The sequence below is a fragment of the Triticum dicoccoides genome, chromosome 7B (genome assembly GCF_002162155.2).
Source record: "Triticum dicoccoides isolate Atlit2015 ecotype Zavitan chromosome 7B, WEW_v2.0, whole genome shotgun sequence".
NCBI lineage: Eukaryota > Viridiplantae > Streptophyta > Magnoliopsida > Poales > Poaceae > Triticum > Triticum dicoccoides.
In genome coordinates, this window is record NC_041393.1 from 744,584,778 (window position 1) to 744,600,124 (window position 15,347).

General features: G+C 41.3%; 1 long non-coding RNA gene across 1 annotated transcript; it reads right to left on the bottom strand.

The window, feature by feature from the left end:
* Positions 1–989: 989 nt before the first annotated feature.
* Positions 990–2,602, bottom strand: LOC119335827. Its single transcript, XR_005162067.1, has 7 exons — positions 2,458–2,602; positions 2,182–2,362; positions 1,987–2,085; positions 1,632–1,765; positions 1,400–1,503; positions 1,218–1,290; positions 990–1,106 (listed from the first exon to the last, which is right to left on the bottom strand). It is a non-coding gene; the product is annotated as an uncharacterized LOC119335827 (long non-coding RNA).
* Positions 2,603–15,347: the final 12,745 nt, after the last annotated feature.

Consider the following 15,347-nt stretch of genomic DNA (forward strand, 5'->3'; position numbering starts at 1 on the left):
ATGCAGAATGTTGATTTTTGAATTATGATGGTGCCAAGTTATAAGTTTTTTTTTTAAAATAGTACTCAATGGTTGAATATCCTTGAAAATATGTTTAGAATCTCTGTGAAAAAGCATGATTGCAACATTTTAAAAACATGGTTGAAGCTTCTGTAAACATGGTTGAAGCTTGTAGGAAACATGGTTCAAGCTTTTTGGAAAACATGGTTGAATCTTTTTGAAAAATAATGGTTGAAGCTTTTGGAAAACATGGTTGAAGCTTTTTCAAGCAATGGTTGAAGCCATTTTTAAACATGGTTGAAGCAAAAAAATAATGGTTGAAGCTTTTTTAAACAATGGTTGAAGCTTTTGGAAACATGGTTGAAGCTTTTTCAAACAATGGTTGAAGCTTTTTTAAACATGGTTGAAGCAAAATAACAAGTTTGAAAAAGGAAAAAGCCTTGAATGATTTAAAGTGTTGGTTTTGCTATGCAGCAAGAGTTTGGAAAGGAAGCTTATTTACATTATGCTTCCAGCAAAAAAATCACAGGGGGTGTAGCAAAAAAATCACAGGTAAAAATGTAGATTTTTGCGATGCAACAAATCTAACAGAAGGTTGTAGCTATTTTTTGTAAGCTTCCAACAATTTGACTGTGACAATGCAGCATCCGCATATTGTTTTCATGAAAAAGGTTTCGAGGGGAAAATTGCACAGAGATTCCCTTGAAACTTCTATGGATGAAGCTCATAACCAGCAAAACAATAAACGGGTGTCAATGCATGATCATGTTGGCAAAGCATAAGATCACATCCATTAAAGAACGGGAGAAGTGCTTCATCCAAAGAGATCAAGTTATCATCGGTTTACATACCAAAAAAAGAACACATATGTTTACCGAAGGTATCATTAGGGTACATACGAACGCGCACTACTCTAATACTATCAGAACGCTGCCACCTCAGACATGATTCTAGACCTAACGAAAGAAAACGAGCTTGATCATCTTGAACCCTCCCGCAAATTAAGCCGCCAACTCTTCATTGAATGCCCGCTCCATTGGGGCATTGTTCATTGGGTGAGTGCAAAGGTTGTGCACCACATCCATGCGGTATCGCGCCACGTCTTCCTGTAAAAAATGAATGAAAAAAATTAAGCAAGTATGATACTAATTATTCTTGTGTTGCATGAGTATTGAAAAAAAGGAAAGTAGATTGCAACAAAATGACAAAGAAATTACCTGATTGAACTCTTTCATTGACTTCCCATCAAAGTTCTCCACATATTTGAGCCCGAAAAAGCCACAATCACATCTGTGAGATTAAAAAAAATTCTCCTTCATATTTCCGATGCATAGTTGAAACAAGCAAGAATGTTGAAATGGAACACATGATTGAAGCAAAATTCAAAAAGAAAACTCACAGGTTATCTTGCTTTGGGTAATCCTCTAGGTCAACACGGGCGAAGGATCCAACATCGACATTGAATTGGCTGTACTCTTGTGCGAGGGCTGCAAAGTTTGTGATCTATCACCAAGAAACACGCACAAAAGTTTGAAAAATAAGGATAAGGTGTGTGAAGATGACAACATGGCATTTATGTAGATGAAGCAAAATTCAAACAGAAATTTTAAAAATAGAGAGCATGAGCCTACCAGGTTATTTGCTTGCTTCTTCAAAGGAGATTGTTTTCCTTTTGAATGGATTGAGTCAAATACATTCCACTGCTTGTATAGCAAGTTGCGCAAACAATTATCCAGTGCTTATCATGAACAATTGTGAAAAAAAGCTGGAAAGCACAAGAGAAAGGCAAAAGGGGTACTCAGACACATGTAACTGATGTGCAAAAAAGCTTCCAACATCAATTAGAGTTGCTACATGTGTTTCAAACAGATGTTGTCAACATCAATAATAATTGCTACATATGTTTCGAAAGAAATGCTACATCATTGGATCATATTTTCAAAGTATTTGTGGTGCGAAACAAAAGTAGGCTCTCTGGAAACTTACGAGGTCATATTTATTCGCCTTGAACTTTGTCACAGCCCTTTCAAGCTCGGGTATGAGTTTTGCTGGTTGGAAGGTTGTTGGGTCTTGTTTTAGTAGCATCTACTTGAAGGATACAACAAAATGGTTAGTGTGTGTTGCAACAAAAAATGTGAAGAAAAAAGGAATGAAGCATTGCTTGTTTCTGCAAAAACTTACCCCCGCGTGGACTGAGAACATGTATTTCTTCCGATTCGTACCACTTGCTGCACGGGATGTCATGTTGTTCATCTCGATACATAGGGACATAACCTCATCATTCATATCCCCACGAGGCTTGAAGCATACCAGGAATTTCTTGTATCCAATGTAAAATCCACCCATCTTGATGAAAGGTGTCCTGTTACCATAGATGCAACCAAATGAATCATTTGTTTCGAGCAGAAAAAAAATAAAAAACAGAAAGCAACAAGAGATAGGGCTTAGGTAGCTCACACTTGTTCATTGGCATGTGATCTCCTCAATGGTTTCCCATGCTTTACATACTTCTCATACATGGCTGCAGCTGCATCAACCTTTTGCTTCTTTGCCTTGGTATTTTTTACCGCTGGAACTTTGGCCATCCTCTTCTTCCTAGTGTTCTTGTCATGTGTGCTAGGGCCACTGCTTACCTCAACAAAATGCTCTTCTGTAGCGACCATATTAGGAGCTGCAGCAAGCAACAAAAAATGGATGAGTTTTGCAAGGGATTGTACAAAAGAGAATTTGATGCAATCACACATATGTAGCGGAAAAAATGACATGGAGAAAAACAAAAAGAAATGATGCAGGAGGAAGGAAGCATACTTGGGCTGTCATCATCGTCTGAAACAGGGAACACGGGGATGTTTTCAAATATGGGGCTGACTGTGCTTTTCTTGGTTATAGGCTCATCCGTGCAATGCATCATCTCGTAGTCTTCGGAGCCCTTTGGGAACAACTCACAGGATGGCTCGTCGTCCCAAATGCCAGCTGTCGCACTCCTGAGTGCATCATAGAAGAGTGGGGGGCTGTGAGGTGAGACGTTCCCTTCCATCTCGAAACTCACTCGTTGTTGCTCACGAGTTTCAGCAGCCTCGGTTGCTACTTGTTGCTTCAATCCGGTGACTTCATCCTTGTTAATGCTAGGTGTTGTACCTTCAGCTTGAGCTTGAGCACCAATGCCATCATTTGCAGCTTTAGCATCATTCTCTTTTCCGCGACATTCGTCCATGATAGGTGCTTCGAAGGAGAAGTTGGGCTCACTGGTAGCTGTGACGGCGTCTCCAACATCGCGAAGGAGGGCAGCCATCCGGCTGCACTGCAATCCCTTTAAACACTGTCCAAACTTGCCTACAACATCATCCACCTCCGCTGCAAAAATACCCTTGTGCTTGTCGTAAAGCATTTGAAACTGAGTTGGTACCTACAACAAGCCAATTATTGTACATTTTAGTCACATGTGTGGATGTAAAAAACATAAATGTGGGTGTGGCACATTAGAGGTATGGATGGAGCGAGAAAACAAGTAGGTATGCTACTGTGTTACTATGTATCAGATAAAGAGTGTGATTGTAGCAATTTACTGTCATGTATGTAGGTAGCAGATTTATTATATGGATGTAGCAAAACTATAACATGGATGAAGCAAAAACAGAAGGTAGTTGTAGCACACTAGACACATGGATGTAGCAAAAAAAGCCTAGTAGGTATGAACTTAAACCACATATGAAGCAAAAACAGAACATGGTTGTAGCACATCAAAATGAAGGATGCAGCAAAATAAATATACACTTGCAACTTGATATAACAAAAAATAATGTGAAGCCTAAACAGGAAATGAAAATGTACCCTTAGATCTTGCATGCTAGGGAATGATTGCCGCAGACACTCGTTCAGCGATGATGATAGGTGTGGTTCAGCATCAACATTTTGTTGAGCCTCGTTTGATTGAGAGTTCTTTGCTTGATTTTCAGCACCTTGAACTTGGCTTCCTTGGCCACTAATTCCTTGGCCACTAGGTGCTTCAGCACCACCTCCCTGCCCACTAGCTGCTTCAGCACCAACTTCCTGTCCCACAAGTTGTGCTGCATAGGGGGTGTTGCACAAACTCCGGATCTAGGAAAACAAAACATGAGTGGCGGAAATAAGAAGGCTGCCATAAACTAATTGGAAAAGCAAAGATTGCTACATGCAAATTCAGTGAGCAAAAAACAGGGGGGTGTTAATACTCCATTGACAAAGGAAAATACATAGGCCGGATGTAGCAAAATTACATGGGTGTGTTTCGCGTAGAAAGGTTGGATAAGAGTGAGCTTGTTCTTGTCAACTTTATCCAGCCACTCAAAATCCTTTTGGCAAACAAAACGTATCCTCGGCACGGAATAATCAATAGCATGCTCATTTGGGAGGCCAGCCGGGATATCAACATGATCCATGTATATGATCTGCATGGGATGGAAAAAGGACATTAGCCAACAAAAAAACATAAAAGTCATGAAGGTTTCATGCAGCAAAGGAAAAAAGATGGAGGTATTTCATAATGTTGCATTGCATACCGCTAACATGGGGAGGCATGAAGCAATCTGGAACTCTTTTTCTGCGTTTGCTGGCATCCTCTTCTTCTCTTGAAAGACTCCAACCTCCTCCATCGCTCGTGCCAACAAGTGCTCATCCCAAGCGAACTCATGCACCAAAGACATATCTTCCAAGGAAGCAAGATACTCAAGGTTCACCATATTGCCCGTGCCTGGGCACAAAACTGTTGCCAACGCAAGGAGTGCCCAAGTCCTATTTATCATATCCACGTCCTCCTCACTGCAACTAGTGAGCAACTTGACAACATGGGCGATTGGAGCCCTGTTCCCCTCCTTGTAAATGTTGCGAAGATCATGTTCATCACTCTTCTTTAGAAGCTTCACGGGTCTATCACCGGATGGCATGTTGAAAATCCTTTTCACCATAAGCTTGCTGAAGGTGATAGATTTGTTCTTGTGTTTGAACTCAGAGAGTACGTGATTCGTGTTCATCGCAACAAACTCAATGAGCTCATGGGGCACCTTGAAAGACCGGATGTCCAACAAGTCTCCAAACGGTCCCTCCCTTATGATTCTCTGTTTTTCCGGTGATATTTGCTTCCCAATCTGAGCCAGCCTTTTTGAGTTAAACCTTGACTTAAAGCCACATAGATTGCCTTTCTTCTTAATCTTCTTCTTAGCCTTCTTACTCCCCTCATTCTCACCAGAGTTACCTGCAACATCTACAAAAAAGGAAAAAACACAAGTCAATAAAACCATAAAACCATACCATCAGAAGCTAGGAAGAAACATACATGAACACCTAAAAAATTCTGACAAACGTATGAATTCAGGAATGTTGGGTTGCGCAGCAGAACGAGTAGTGATTCATTGGCAAAAAATATATATAGTGCATATCAGACCAAAGCACAAAATAAGACCAAAGTTATAGGGAGAACAAATAAGACCAGACAAAATAATGTACTTATATTTCTAGTGTTCTACTACAGAATGTTGTAGACTGAACAACATTAGTCAGCTCTTTCATGTAGATTGTGCCATTGACATTTTGCCTGCTCTTGCCTTATCGAATCCCAAATCCAACTTCCCACAAAAAAGGTACATAATGCCAGCACGTGTATTTCCGTAACCAAACACCGGCTAATGATTAAGAAACCGAGTAAGGACCATTATCTGCCAAGCTTGATTCAAACTATATTCTCTCCCCAATCTACATTCAGACTGCTGCACTAAATTCACCAAACTTGTACAATTCGATTATACTGAAGTGTAGCTTCCCCTTTTTGCAATGTTTGAAATCTCAAAAATGTCACCATTGCAACAGAGAATCAGCGACGAGAATAATTTTGGACAGAAAGAACTTAATCATGCAACCCCGCTGGTTCTTATTACTAGCAATTCAAGCTCTTCTGTCAATGAAAATTAACCAGGGATATACTAGTGCAGTGGCACGGGGATTTTTCTTCTGGCCAACCACTGGGTAGGGCCTAAGCAAAACATCTAAGAACTTTTTGGCCAGGGGTTGGTTCAGATTTTTTATTGTTTCCACAAGTCTGTTTCCAGAGTCATACCCAAATCCACCAATCTAATGAATCTTTTAGTAGTTGCTCGTATGACTGAAACAAGAATTTGCAATACTACACTGTGGACAAGCAAAAGCTACGACAGTTCTACGCCGGCACCAGATCAGATCGGCAACCATGATTCACCGCCGCGCCAACTCCCTCTGCCCGCGGGAACCCCACCCCGGCCCCTGCCTCTGTCCGCGCGAACGCCACCCCGACTCCTCCCTGGACCCGCGGGAACGCCACCCCGCCGCCTCCCTCGACCGCGGAAATGCCATCCTCGTCCGCGCCGGTGCCGGCGGCGGCCCGCGGCTAGCGACGCCCTAACCCTAAATCCAACGGGGGAGGGGGGAGAAACAACGAAAATGGAAAGCATTTGGGCTCGAGTTACCATGGGGGGAGCCATAGATGGCCGGAGAATGGAGATCCGCCCTGGGCCGCCGCCGCCGCCGACGCCGTCGCCCTGCGCGAACAAGCACGTCGCCCGTGGTCGCCCTGCTCGAAACGAAGGATAGATCGGATGCAGCAAAAATGACTTTGGAAGGGATAACTACGAGCGCGTTAAGAAAAAAAACGGTAACACGTGGCGCAACGGTGTCCTTGGATCAAAAAGAGATCGTACGCACGGGGCGCGACCGGCGCAACGGTTCGGCCGGCGCCCCGGCCACAAACACTTCCCTATATACAAAGGCAAGGCCACAGGGTATTTAGTATATACTATGTGAAACCCGAATTCAATCCACCACAGGGTATAATCGGAACCGTGTCTCACACCTTTTCGGAAAAAATAACCGTGTCTGACAAGATCCGACCTTGCTAACCTTGACTACCTCTGCGTATATGCCTTTCTCCCCGCGTGTGAATTCATTACGTATTCGTGCTATATTCTTGGGGCATTGTGTACTCCTTGCTTTTATTTTGTATAAGTAGCTTACATTCCCTAAAGAAAGCTTATATTCCGAACGAAATATGTATCTGGCACACCGAATCATTTTTGCAAAACTGCCAACTGCACTGGATGCCTTTGATTTCGCATCTAGCGGTCACTGTCTCATCGTGCGCGTGCGGGCAAAGTGGAGATTTTGTGGACGCAGGTACTGGACAGAGAGAAGAGTTGAGAGAAATTGAGACGTGGGAGGAGGAAGCGGAGGAGAGGGAGAGTCGACCGGGCGGGCCGCTGACTTGGCAGCGGACCGTCATCGGAGTAGGCGGCTCCATGGAAGCACGCCAGAAGAGCTCCTCGGCCATCATGGAGTGGCCCTCGGGCGAGCCCGTCTGCTCTGGCTCCTGGCTGATCTGCTACTCCACCATGGCCATGGTGGTGATAATCGACGGCGGCGTGGGGCTGTTGGTTGAGACGAGCAATGGTGGCGCCGGTGTGGTGTAGCAGTAGTAGTAGAGGGAGATGATGGCGCTGGCGGCGACGCCGAGGAGGACGACTGTGAGTAAGACAAGGAGCAGGGTGAAGGCCTTGAGCAGGCACCACGACAATCAGCAGCAGTCCTTGCCTGGCGTCAGGGGCACCACCATTCCTATCGCCACCTCCTCGTCCCCGACACTGCCTTGCCGAGACTTGAGCTACTTACTCGATTAGATTTCCGCGCCCCGTCCTGCAGGTCGATACGATCCAGCAGCGAAGGCCACCACTGCCTTCAATTCAGTTCCTCCTCACTCCTCCCACACGTACTACTACTGGTCTCCTGATCGATCAATTGACGATCAACTTGCTTGACGCGCGTATGTAACAGACAATTAATTCGGATCGACGATCGATTTCTCTCTGTAGCAAGGCAAAGGCGGGACATGTCGGCTTTTTTTCATCAGAACATAAACTTCTTTTCTCTTCATCCGCTCTCCCTTCATTGTGACTGGACCTTCTTTTTGCAAAACATTGGTGCATCTCGTGTCCTTTGAAATATCTGAACTTTACTCAATTCTTTGGTTTTCAGGGTATGTACTGTGTGAGCGTGAAAGCCATACTCGGAGTGGCACTGTGTGAGGGACTCTACTGGAAAGCCAATCATTATACTGAAAAAGTCTTGATCTTCTTGGTTTCAATGTTATCGAAGCCATGGTGTGTGCATTTTCATAACAAGAATACATTGTTATATCCTTTTGAATTCAATTAGTCATACTGTTCATTTTCAGTATATTTTCAGTATAGAGTTCTTCAGAGAGTTCTTATTCGAGTTTGTGGAGCTGGTAACTGACAAAGCGAGTGTGATGTTATGGAAAATCATGATACACAACAGAATTTATTTACTAATAAGGATAGGATAAACCTGCAGTAACACACCATAGGATTGAGGCTTTGTTACGATAATTTTGATGCGGTGAAAATAAGCTATCGAAAAACACAAACCTTCATAAACTTTTGTGAAAATAACAGTGTTAATATACACATCACAAACTAGATAACTTACATACAAATATCGCGGTAATTATGAGTCAGAGGAAAAAATGTTGGAAACACACCTCCCATGACTTCTATGTAACTTAGGTGCAAACATCGTGGTATTTTTGGACCCAAGGAAAATTTTGTTAAAAATATGTTCACGATAAATTTTTGTAAGCACCATGGTAATATGTTCATCACATATATACCAGATAATTTAGGTGAAAACACCATGGTAACTTTGACCCTCGGGAAGAAAATTGTTGACACAATTCCCTTGGTAATTTTTGTGTAAACACGATGGTAACATACACATCACAAACCTGACAATTTAAGTACAAACATCATGATAACTTTGACCATGTGAAAGAAAATTGTTGAAAAATATACCCCTAGTAATTTATCTTCAAATAACATGGTAATACATGCACCACATACCTGATAACTTAAATCAAAACACCGTGATAATTTTGACTCTCAGCAAAATCTCTGTAAATAGCATGGTAATATATGTACCATAGATTTGACAACTTATGTCCAAAACATGACGATAACTTTTTGAGCCGTGGGAAATAAGTTGTTGAAACATACCCACCATAGTAACTTTTTGACCTTGAACCGGAAAAATTTGTTCAAACATCCCCCAATAAGTTTTGTATAAATAACATGGTAATATAAGCACAACCTAACCGATAACTTACATGCAAACATCATGATAACTTTTGCTCAGGGGAAAAAGTTATTGAAAACATACTCTCGCTAACTTATGTATAAATCGTTGATAATATACGCCCCGCGGATCTGATAACTTACATACAGACACCGTGGTAAATTTGACGAAAGAGAAAAAAGTTGTTGAAAAACATACCCCGATAACTTATGTAAAAATAGCACGGTAATATACGAACCACATACCCGATAACTTACATACAAATACTATGGTAACATTTTGACCCGAAGAAAAAGTTGTTGAAAAACATACTCAGTTAACTTATGTGAATATAGGACAGTAATATATGCACCGCATACCCGATAACTTATATACGAACACCGCGGTGACTTTGACAAACTCAAAAAATTTTGGGTGAAAAACATACTTCTAGTAATTTATGTGAAAATTGCATAGTAATATAGCAACCCCATACCCGATAACTATACATATATACACCACAATAACTTTTGAGTAAGTCAAAAAAATGTTGAAAAACATACCCCCACCAGTAACTTACGTGAAAATAGCACGACAATACACGAACCACATACCTGATAATTTACATACAAGCACCGCGGTAACTTTTACCAAGTCAAAAAAATGTTAAAAAACAGACACCTTCATTAACTTATGTGAGAATAGGACGATAATACACGAACCACATACTCGACAAAATACCCGATGTCTTATATGAAAATAGCACGGTAATATATATATGAACCGCCTACACGATAACTTAGGTATAAACAGTGCGGTCTTTTTACCCAATGGAAAATGTTGTTGAAAAACAAAACCCGGTAACTTACGTCAAAATAACACGGTAATATATGAACCACACACCCATAATTCACGAGCAAACACGACGGTAACTTTTGACCAAGGAGAAAAATGTTGTTGAAAAATATAATCCCGGTAACTTATGTGAAAGTACCACGGTAACTTGCACGCCACCAGCATGGTAACTTATGATGCCCATGTGTGATAACCTTAGGCTCAAAAAAGTCATCGGAACATACCAATATGGAATCTAGTTTTGAAGATCTCACCACACGAATATTTATGTGAACACTATTTTTGCATTGAATCAACACTTTGAGCTACAAAACATTTTGAATTTTCAGAGTAGAGAGAATTTAGAATGACATCAACTCTTTTATCCTCTAATGCATACATGCATGTTCATGTTTAGAAGGGTGGGAGAACAAGTTTTATCCCCCGGTAACTTATATGGAAATACCACGGTAACTTTCACAACACAGGATTGATAACTTGTATAGCCTAGGCATGATAACTTTTGGCCCCAAAAAAATGTCGGCGAAACATACCAACATAGGATCTAGTTTCGAATTTCGAAGATCTTGTCGCGATGAATTTTTTATGTGAAAATGGTTTTTTCATCAGGCCGACGGTTTAAGCTACAAAACATTTTGAATTTTTAAAATAGGGAGAATCTAGGTTGACGTCAGATTTTTCGTCCTCTAGTGCATGAATACAAGTAGAAAAAAGCATGCACGTGAAAGGAGAAAAATTCATACGCATGCATGTAATTAGAAGAAAAAGTGAGGTGTGTGATAGTTTTACTTATATGGCACACGTGTGCCAAATATCACGGTCCTATTCCGAATCATATACTAATTGTATTTTCAACCCTGCTTTCTTTTCCATGTTTCCTCTATATCTATAATTTTCAGTTAAAAAATTAGCATTTCATAACTAAATAATCACTTCGTTCAGGTTTCTTGGGCCTCCTCATATTAGTTGTCAAACTTTGGCTGTCTATCAATAACAATATATGTGGTACATACTGCAACAAGTTTACTATTGGATTTCTACTCTGAAGAGATTTCATACGACATAATTTTTTTTGACATATAGTCTATATACGTTTAGTTAAACTTATGTGCGGACTTTGATCCAGAATAAGGAGGGACTAATAAATCTAGACAAAGGTAGAATTCTGTCGACAATAATATAAACCTGTGTATTTTTTTTAAAAGTTACCACACACATTATTTTAAATAGAAAAATATTATGCATCTTCCTGAAGTTAACATAAATTTGTTACAACATTTATGGTTTAATGTAAACAGTTGATGCATTTTTATCCAACAACTTAAAATGGACTAATAGAACGCCCATGCGTTGCCACGGGCATTTTAATTATTTATTTGTTTACATATATATATTTGTATTGTTGTATAAAATTCATCGAGATAATCTATCTCCATCTCTGTTATAATATGCAAAAATAGACATGGAACAACCGCCTGAAATCCATTTCGCGCACTCCAACTTGAGGCGCCTTGGTGCTCGTTCCATCACTCGTCGTAGCAAAGATAGCACATGACTCGCTCGTCAACCGCTTGCAGCGCCACGGCTCGCTGCGCCCATCCAAAGGTTGTCGCAACAAAAAGTGGCGGGCGTTGTGGTACTTGATTCCTTGTCATAGTAGGAAGCAGGAAGCACTTGTCTGGCCTGCCAACGGTTGGAACTCCGCATAGATGACAAGCCCCGTCGCCATAGCAATCTTCAACATCGGGCATAGCAAAAATGATGATAGATGCAGCAAAAACGCCGTCACCCGTCATGTGTCCCGGTGTCATTATGAATGGTTCCAGCAGAAATCATTGCCGGTTGCAGCTTTTCATCTTGCTAGTCCCCGCACGCCATCACCGATGCAAGCACGTCGCTCCGCCGGTCCCAACAAAACATTCAACTGGTTCTAGCAAATATCATTGTCAGTTGCAGATATTTGTCTTCCCGGTCCCAACACACCGTCTCCGCCCCTGCGTCACCGTCGTAGGACATCGCCCTGCCGGTCCCAACAAAACAAGCCACCGGTTCCAGCAAAAATATTTGCCTGTTGCAGCTTTTCGTCTCGCCATGCTCGTCTCCACACGCAGCCGGCAGCCATCGTTGTCGGCCGTCTGAATGTAGGCACCATATGACGGTTGCAGCTTCACTAACTGGTGGTTGTAGCTCCTCAGTTGCATCACGCTGTGGCGCCTCCTCAGCAGCGCAGCTCGTGCACTTGTTCGTCCTCGCTGCCCGTCGCCAAAACACCGTGCTCGCACTTGCAGCCGACTCATCGCCTGCCCCCACATTCATACTCGCAACTACGTCTAGCAGTGACGCTGGATGAAAAGGAGAAAAAAGGTGATGTGAGAGAGGGACAAAACAAGATTGAGAGATGGGAGGAATGGGAGAGAACAAGTGGCTGGCGGTTTCCTCATGAGATAAGGATGAAGGAGGGGATTGAATCGCCTGGATGTGTGCGTTAGGGAGAACTGGTAGATGAGACGCGATCGAACGATTCACGGGCGACTGGCGCAAGCTTCCGTCGGCAGCCCGAAAGGAATCATTTTCCTTGTATAAAAATCAATTAGTTTCAGTCCATCATAGTTATGTCAGTAACTTAGTCAATTGACATTTTCAAAGCGACATCCAAAGCCAATGGTTTTTATATTGATCTTAAACAAGTAAACATATAAACATATATTAAATTTAAAAATTTAAAATAAGCTCATATACAATATATATTAAATTTAAAATTAAAATATGGAATATTTCTTTTGCAGGATTACATTTTTCTAAACCAATAGAACTTATTTGGAATCACATGTCAACATATGAAAAATGGCATAGTATACTCAGAACAAGTTCTGCATAGTGCTCAAAAGAAAACACCTTTTCATTATAGACCATGTATTCTATTTCCCCATCGTTTCACCAGGTTTCATACACAACTCTTCACAAAACAAAAGGTAGAGATATCCATTTGTCGAACCAACATCACCTTGTTACAGAGGAGATCCATTGTCTCCATAGCCCATAGGGACAAGTCACGTTTTTCTTCCCCATCAGAAGCATGCAAGGTCTGAACTACAAATGGGTTTAATATCTTATAGTAAGAGCTTAGCTTGCTGATAGAATGCTAAAACAAGTAGGTATCCTAATTTGATGAAGTTTACCATGTGCAGAATATTAAATTTGATAAGCTGTCATAATCAGATTATGTTTCGAAGAACTGAAATGTTAAACTTGGTAATCTGTCATAATTAAAATGATGATTATCTCAGCGTGGTCGACCTGGATTGTACTACCCAGAAGATGACTCCATGCACAGAAGGATAACAAGAAATTATACAATGTATGAAGTTTCAGGTAACAACTCTTGGCAATGCAAAAGACCCAAATGTTGTGTGACAAGTAAATATAATCAATTTAAAGAGACATCTCTTTAATTAAACAAGTCCAAGCAGTACATAAGTCAAGTAATTTGATGATAAGAAATTTTGAGCATCTACATCTACACTTTGATTAGTGTATGGCAAGAAGAGCACGTGAACAACCATGCACATCACGATGAAAATAAAAGGAGCTGGAACATGACACTACAATTGGATTGCATCACAAACTGTGTTAGCAAAGACAATGACATGAGACTGCATTCTTGATTTAAATTGGAGAATAACAGAACAAACTCTACATAGATGGCCCCATAAGTGAGTGCAAAAATGGTAGAACTGTGCACAGATATTCATATATTAGTTGCTTAATCAGACAAGAAAGTGTACATGACAGTAAGCAGAGAAAACTAAAATTTGTAGCAACTAAAAGAACCTATCTTTGGGGCGCGCATTATGAGAAAAACCATATAAAGAGGACGAACATGCATGAACTACCCAAATAACCCAATGTTGCAGAAAAAAAACATATAAGTAAACCAACTGAGCTTCTGCCAACGCAGTCGAACCTCTGGATGCCTGCATCGGTGGAGCATAAGCTGATCCCTCACCTGAATGCTTACCAATAATTAAATTGTGCTAAGAGGAACTCAATTCCTTTTAATTCACAGTAAAGCTTGCAATACTGTGGAAAAAAAATAAAGCAAGCAGCCACCTTAATTTATTAGTAGGACCTCAATCTGGCGCTTACAAGCTTTCATACTACGATAAAACAATTCAGCGAGCATGTTGTAGGCACAAGAAGCAAGCAAACGACCAACTTAATTCATTAGTATGACCTTGATCGCTTAGACTCTTTTTATTGTAGCTGGAAGACACAAGACCAATTACCTACAGGCTGCAGGTCCGTTGTTGCAGAGACATTTACAGCTCTCTCTTCAATATCATTTACAGATTTGCAGCTCGCGACATTGTCCTCATTTACAGAGTTCTCTTTTGAACATCAGAGACATTGTCTGCATAAGTTCATCATGAGCTTTAACTTTAGCAAGTCTATCGAAGCTTGACCATGGATGCCTCATTCCGCATATGTTACGGATGCGCCATCATAAAGGATGCAAAGCAGCACCGCGACCATCAGGTCGACGCTGCACAAGGAGGGTGGCTGGCGATGACATGGTCAGATGGAGAGGCCTGGGTGAGAGGTTGTGGAGCCGGTGAGCAGGGCGATCGGGAGAAGCACGAAGCAGAGCGGCGTTGGATGGACATGGCACGGCGGATCCAGCCAGTGCGAGGTTGTTGTGTTCCACTGTCGTAGTTGCAAAGACAGTAAGGTGGTGATGCTGGTTAGAGGTTCTATACCATGTGGATGTTTGTAATAACCTTTCTGGAACTATGACATTTGGTGGGCCGACACTCTTTGTATCAATTCCGTGCTAAATGGAATTGGGAGCCAGTGGCGGAGGTAGAGGGTAGACAGGGTGGGCCACGGCCCACCCTGGGATTTTTTGAATAGCTTTATAGCATAAGAAAAATGCTAAAAAATATTAAGAAAAAAATTTATTTTTATGAACAGTTCTACTGTTGGCCCACCCTGGCTCATTGAGCTAGATCCACTACTGTTGGGAGCGATGCTTCTTAATTAAAAGAAAAAAGTGCAAAGGGAACAGAGAAGTCCATATTATACAAACCCCTTGACCAATATGTGCCATGGACTTCAGCTCTGAAAAAATTTCATCTGCAACTTGTAATAGACAGTAGCTGGTTTAGGTAGTTGATGAATCAAGCGGGAAGAAAATAAATCAGTTCCCAAGCATATATATTTGAAAGACGTGTTATGTATCAGCAAAAAAAATGGCATGGCACGTAATAGAAGTATTGAATTTTATGCCTTTCAGCATCACCTCCACAAGATAATTTTTTTGCAGTGGCATTCAAGATACTCTTTATTTTTTGTTTCTTAAGCAGACT